Raw genomic sequence first — 7256 nt, forward strand, 5'->3', positions numbered from 1 at the left:
AAACAAAAAATAGAAAAATATCCTGTGGCTTTTGAACACAAGACAAACATACTTACATGTTTGCAGCCTCATAATAAACTCATACTTGTAAACTATATGCCTCCAGGAGAGGACTTGCCACATGACTTTCCAAGAAAGTTCATACCTTTTCTTTGGAACGTTTTTAAGGATGTTCTCTGATAATAGGTTATCCCTCTTTCTACCATGTTTATCATTCATCATTACATTACCGAAAAGTGATCATAAATCACATTTAACAACCCATCTGGTGGTTACCTCAGGGAGTTGAGCTATCATTCCACCCGTAGCCTAACCACAATCGGCACCATTTACAGAGATCATTCCAACTTTAACACAGAGACGAGTTTATTTTGTTAAAAAGTTGTCAGGGTGTTTCTGATTTTCCGAAGAAAGGGCAAAACACATTTGTGTCATTTCTGTTAAATCACATAGGGCACATTTTAACACCGTAATCTTTTACATATTAAACAGTGTTCAATAAGCCTAACTGATAAACAAGTAAAGAGCTGAGGTGCCTGTGTTTAGCAGTGCAATTCTTTAATCCTGTCTAAAACAAACTGGGACTAAAACTATTTAGGCAGAAGCTGACATTTTTTATATTAAAACATATTTACAACCTAACATGCAATCTTCCCTCTGAAGAAAGATATTAGTCTATTACAGATATAAAGATATAAAGACATTTACAGTCTTAATAAAACAGTTTGGCAACATATTCACATCCCATTCAGTGAATTCCACATAAAGTTCATTATGGAAGATTGCAAAGGCCCCAGTTGAACAAAGTCGTATGCAAAATTAAATAAAATTCCTCCTCAGCTATTTGAGTTATTGATGTGAGAATTATTAATATGATGACAGTACATGTATATTGCATTTCTGTGGCCTTTAGAAAACACTGGTTTGACAAGAGATTAGGGTTAACATTGGGCGTTTTGCCTTCTCTTTTTCTGAAATATTCAGAATATCACTTCAGGCAAAACAAACCGCATAGCATTCCATAGTCTTTCATGGACCAATGACACCGGGAGCGTATTTTTTCTGTCTTCACATTTTACCAAATTAAAGAGACAGTGGCTCAAAAGTAGTTCCTCTGCCTTACAGGAGATGGAAAATTAAACATGTATGTGCAAAAAGAAAGAAGGGCAAACAGATTGCACCGTTTAATGTGGCAAATTCACATTTAAGACCAAACTTTGAAAATACCTTCAACTTCACAGCATGTTAAACCTATATTACAGGTAGATATCTGTGATGAAGGCATCTAATATAATCAAAAGCAGCCCAAATCTTCTTTTAGACTATTTACATATTCTATAATTCATGATTTGACTTTTCTTTTTTTTTTTTTTGGTTCTTTATCAAGAATTTTTATATAACCAATGTCTAACAAATATGCCTAGTTATCTATTAGATATAAATAGACAGCATTTCAAAAGACCATCCTAGTTATCCGTTCTAAAAAAACAATTCAAACCTTGGCACATCCCTTATTGTGTTCCTCCACCTAAAGCCATCTGTCAAATAATATTTCCAAAATGTCCATCATGGCAAGCATCTCCGTTAATCTGTGCTTAATACTTAACATCACAATCTTCAAATAACTTCACCTTGTTTAGCCTGAAATGCACGTTTACAAATGAAAAGTTATGAAAATAACTCTCCTTGTTCATTTTGACCCAGAAACTTGCAGGCATTTCACAACAAGCCTTTGGTTTCTACACTTAAAAAAAGAGGTTCAAATAGTAAACATTGAAATTATACATGCAAAACTGTCTTTTCCAGTCCAAGCATAGTTTCCCTTGCATCGTGGCAGCTCTATCTGTGCAAACGGGGTAGTCCACAGTCATGTGGGGCTGTCTGGCGGAGGGGGGCGTTGTCGTCCGTGTTCGCCGGTTCCTGAGCATTGCCGTTCGTGGGGCCGCAGCGAGGAGTGAGTTTGCGGAGATACTCTGCATGGACAGGTTTGTGGCATTGTAGCACCCGGATCGCCTCATCGATTTTGAACCATTTCCGCTTCCGACCTGAAAAACATGTTATATTTTTAATAGCATCTTGCAACACTGAAAACCAATACAAAACATTTGCATTAACAATAGTACACTTTTAAAAATAAAGGTTCCTTATTGGTTCCATGAAGAACTTTTAACATCCATGGAACGCTTTCATTCCACATTGGATCCATTGTAGTGAATGGGTGCCGTCAGAATGAGAGCTCAAACAGCTGATTAAAAACAACACAATAAACCACAAGTAATCCACATGACTCCAGTCTATCAATTAACACCTTGTGAGGTGAAAAGCTCCATGTTTGTAAAAAACAAATCCATCATTAATACATTTTAACTTCAAACCGTTGCTTCCTGATTATGTCCTCTATCAATAATATTGCTTTCTCCAGTGAAAAAGTCATCTTGTCTAAATAAGGAGAGAAATATGCACAGATCAAGTCAGTGTATTTTGATGCAACCTTCCTCCTTTTCACTGGAGGAAGCATTATTATGGATTATGGATTTGATTTTGGCTAGTAGTAAAAGTTGAAAGTTAAAATGCCTTAATGATGGATTTGTTTCTTACAAACATGCAGCTTTTCACTTCACAAGACTTTAATTGATGGACTGGAGCTGTGTGGATTACTTGTGGATTATTGTGATGCTTTTATCATCTGTTTGGACTCTCATTCTGACGGCACCCATTGACTTGATGATCAAGTAACGTAATGCTACATTTCTCCAAATCTTTTCTGATGAATAAACAAACTCGTGTACATCTTGGAGTACACTTTCAACAAATTAAAATTTTTGGGTGAACTATTCCTTTAAGAAAGAAATATTCTTGAGAGAACCCAAACTGGTTCTTCTATTGCATTGCTACAAATCCCCCTTTTGGAACCTTTATTTTGAAGAGTGTAATTACATTTTGTCCATTGCCTGAGGTGACTGAAAATTAATTTTGTTCTCACCAGAGTTTCATTTACTTCTAACATACTGTTATTAACTACATTTGCTGCTCGAGTTTAAAAATGTATAGCTTTATTTTAAATACAGTACAAAAGGTCACCTTCACTGTGAACTTGTCAGACGTTTGGCTGCCCAACCATCTGGCTGACAAACATTCCACTGTATTTATAGTCCTGAAAACAGTCTCTCACAAAGTGCTGAAACTTAAACATTCACCTTAAGCACTTTTAAATATGTCATATATGCAGGAAGGTTAAAGGTCATTACTTTGACAATCAGACTATTGACCTTTTTTGCATTTGCTGCTCAGCTCTGTATCGAGTAAACCTGTTTCCTCTCTGCGTATTGAGGTTATGGTGCCCTATTTGGCATCTGAAACTATGGTACAGGCAGAGCGAGGCCAGTGATAGGGGAGTGTAGTGACGCTAACTGGAAAACAACTGTGCCCCTGCTAACAGCACGCCTCCCTGTGAACAAACTTCGGTCTATTTATACGGCTGCTGGGAGTGAAGGATTACCTGTTTTTTTCTTTCCTCGCCATCTACAAATAGTGCAAGTTTTGAATTGCGCTGTCTGTGGGCAAATGTTATTATTGTGTATCCTTCCTGACAACAAAAGTTCAGTAAGTAAAAGGTTTTAAGTGGCTAATCCACATGCCAGCTCTTTATCCGTAATAGCTTAGTAAAATTGTTATATAAATCCCCATATTTGCAGCTGCTTACAGATCAGCAGTTGTGTATTGGGAAAAGAAATGAGCTGGTTATAATAAGCTTGTCTAAAATGATTGAAATTCTTAGCAGACTAAGCTGTTTGCACACAAATAAAGTCCCCTGTTGATTTACTGCAGACATGGGAAGAGGTCACTTTGGTAAAGTTTCAAGTGAGCTTCTCTAGAGGACTCAATTACCATAAAGTAGTCAATGGCTGAGATCCCACAACTTAATTATTAAAAATGGCTTTCAAACATGTCACACTGCTGTCATGCCTTGATAAAATTCAGCGTGAAACACAGCACAATCAGTGAAGTCTGATTCCTGAATGAATGATTTTTTTGAGTCCTTTCTTTTTAGTGAATCAAAATCATACAGTGCAACCAGTGTGATCCGATTCACAAGCGAATGATTCTTTCAGTCTGGTTCTTTTTAGTGAACCTGAATCACTTGGAGGAGTTACTAAATGAACCCAACTGACTAACTGAACCGTTTACACACATAACATCAACTTACCAATATTGACCGAGTCCTCCCAGTCTTCCAGTGTCTCTGTAACAGTAAGCACATACACGTAGGTCCGATGCTTGCTGTCCTGGTTCTGCTGTACAGAATGAGAAATATAAAGTTATCACGTGGCTACACAATGTGTGAAACACAGTAAAACATGCACTGAGAAGGTGTGAAGATAAGATATTTATAAATGTTTATGAAATAAAGTCTTGTTTATTGAAGTATCAGTGACGTGCTGAAGTAACGTCTTACTTTATATAAGGCAGTTTGGCAGTCTTACCTCAAACACCCCCAGTAGCCTGCCAAGAGTACCCCTCACACCAGCCTGTTTAAGCAGGAACAGACACAGAAAAAGCATTAGAGAGACCTTTTCGGTTTTAAATATGGTCAAACTGCAAATCATACAGAAATATTACGAAAATAACTAACAAACACTCAAATTCTGTTCCTTCTAACAGGCCACACTAACATCAAAATTTATACATGATGCTCGTTGGGGTTTAGGCACTTTAAAAAGGAAATGACTTCTGCTATGACATAAGCTGCAGCATGAGTCTATCAGTGTTAACAGTGGCTTAACAAGAAGACTGAATTTCTGGAACCGTACCAGCCAATGCTGACACATCAGGCCAGAACATTAGCCCCAGCTCACTGATCCGGGAGACCTGAGCTGCATGTTTCCATAACACAGGAGATTCCCGGACAACATAATGCTCACAAGGGAACATCATGTCTTCATTCAGACGCTGCAAAATGCCCTAACCAGCCCGAGCTTATCCCGCAAATTGGGTTGATACGACCGCTCACAATCGGAACTGACAAACAACAGGGGGCGATTTCAGGGACTATGAGAGATTTTGTCTATTTAAAACGCCCTAAGCGTGTTTTTGTCATCTATGTGTATCCTCATCTCACATGGTCACATGACATGTGCATGGCCCTAGACAAACCCTCAAAAGAAAAAGCAACTTTCATTCTGTCAGCCGGAAAAGGACCAAATTTAAACATTTCATGAGGTTAAATGTCATTTTTATGGCCAGTCTACATTAATTTAACATGACACAATCAATTTTTTCGGTTATCCTTAAAACAAACATAAAAAATTGCAGGTTCTTTCTCATAAGCGGCCTGTTTTAAAAAAACGCCAAGATCTTTGGGACATCCCACCCCTGGCAAAGCCCCTAGGGGTAGTAGTTTGGGTCCCATGAGTGCTGCCATAGCCAGAAGCATGCCGTAATTCACAGACAGGTTTATGGTCTCCTCCAGGGTCTCCCTAACACTCGAATGGCTTGAGTTACACCTTTTAAACCATTATGTAACAAATAAATCCCTCGAAGTAAAAATAAAGTCTTGTGCATGAAGGATAAAATGGAAAAAGGGGCCAAATATGGCTTAGATGTGCAGGTTTTTTTTTTTAGTGTTATGCCATTATGCAACTGAAATTTAAAACCTGGACCATTCGATTTGAAATGATTGAATAGAATTCAACATGTTATTAAAAGAAAACCTCACAACCTGACTGATTTATTTTATTATACAGTCAGATACAGTACAGTACAGCTCTACTGTAAATGTCACTAATCACTATTGGTTTGGGGTAGCAGACTTAATTTCACTTTTAAAAAAAAAAACACTGTCTGCAGTAATTAAGCTGCATTCAAATTGGGCGTCCAAACACCATGACTCTTGAACCTCTGGGACATGTACATTTCAGACGAACAGGACACGGTTTCTAAATGTCACTGCAATGTTTTACAGCTGTCAACAAATTACCCTCTTGGCAACCTCTACGACGGCCCTTCAATGTCATGACACAGCCCATCCTTGAAACGAACAACATAACCATTAGCGGAGATAGACATGAAAAGATTCATTTAGCGAAGCCGCTTAAATTGAAGATGACAGAAAACGGGCTCATGCACATATTGTGAATGACGATTGAGGAATCTATAGGGTGGTGGTGGTGGTGGTGGTATCACATGACCATAGTTCTCATACCGGTATCTGTAACAGTTGAGTCAAAGGTGTTGGCAAAACTGAATGGAATGCAGTGTGGATGAGAGGATTTAATGTCCTTTTTATGGATAATTTAATTGCATAAACCACATTTTAAAAGATAAACATAGATAAGTGAGCTTACTCGAGTCGTTAGTTTTTAATATTAAATAGACAGTTCACCCAAATATTAAAAACAACTGTTTTTGTCCATAAATTTGCCCAAAACCACATTAGACCCCATTGATTTTCATTGTATGGACCCAAAAATACAATTTTTAAAATATCTTTTTATATTCCACATAAGAAAGATAGCCATACACGTTTGGAACAGCATTAGGAATTTGACTGAATTGTCATTTTTGGGACAACTATCCCTGTAATATTACATCATATTTTTCTTCAGTCATTATTTGACTAAGTTTTAGACATTTTTCCACAACTGCATTGAAAATTGGCTTACCGAGATGATGACCGTTCGCAGCTTGCTATACAGTGTCACATATTACTTTTTTAAAATAGTACACAGCATATAGTATATACTGCTAAGTATGCAATAAGCAGTATGCATGGTGCAAAGCAAAAAAATCCTGGTGACAAGATATGGGACAGCTGCAACCCATAACTCACTTAAACATGAGCAAGGTCTCAAGGTCGACAGCCCCTCAAAAGCCTGAGGAACCAGTAAACCAGTGAAGATAAGAAAAAAAAAAAAGTGTAATTTCTAATACACGGAGATAAACCTCTTGTGATTCCTACATGTTTTAATTAAACGGGATTCCTGCAAAATAACTAAAATAACCATTCTTATATTAATGAATGTTGTTCTCATATTACACAGTATTCCTTGCTAATGTTTTAAAACAGGGGTGTCCAAACTTTTCCTAAAGAGGGCCGGATTCGACGATATTCATTACCATTCAAGAGTTTGGAGTTGGTAAGATTTTTTAATGTCTTCAGTGTCACATGATCCTTCAGAAGTCATTCTAATATGGTGATTTGGTTTTCAAGAAATATTTCTTCTTATTATAAATGTTGTTGCAACAGTGTTGAGGTC

At 37.3% G+C, this 7256-nt stretch overlaps 1 long non-coding RNA gene across 2 annotated transcripts; it reads right to left on the minus strand.

The window, feature by feature from the left end:
* Positions 1-786: 786 nt before the first annotated feature.
* LOC107749273 (uncharacterized) lies at positions 787-4560 on the minus strand. Of its 2 annotated transcripts, none has more exons than XR_001641011.1 (3): positions 4485-4560; positions 4208-4295; positions 787-2045 (listed from the first exon to the last, which is right to left on the minus strand). It is a non-coding gene; the product is annotated as an uncharacterized LOC107749273 (long non-coding RNA). The 2 variants fall into 2 exon arrangements; XR_001641012.1 differs by having other exon boundaries at positions 4208-4292; positions 4485-4547.
* Positions 4561-7256: the final 2696 nt, after the last annotated feature.

This window comes from Sinocyclocheilus rhinocerous, unplaced genomic scaffold, assembly GCF_001515625.1.
Source record: "Sinocyclocheilus rhinocerous isolate Xijiao unplaced genomic scaffold, SAMN03320098_v1.1 scaffold1311, whole genome shotgun sequence".
Taxonomy (NCBI): domain Eukaryota; kingdom Metazoa; phylum Chordata; class Actinopteri; order Cypriniformes; family Cyprinidae; genus Sinocyclocheilus; species Sinocyclocheilus rhinocerous.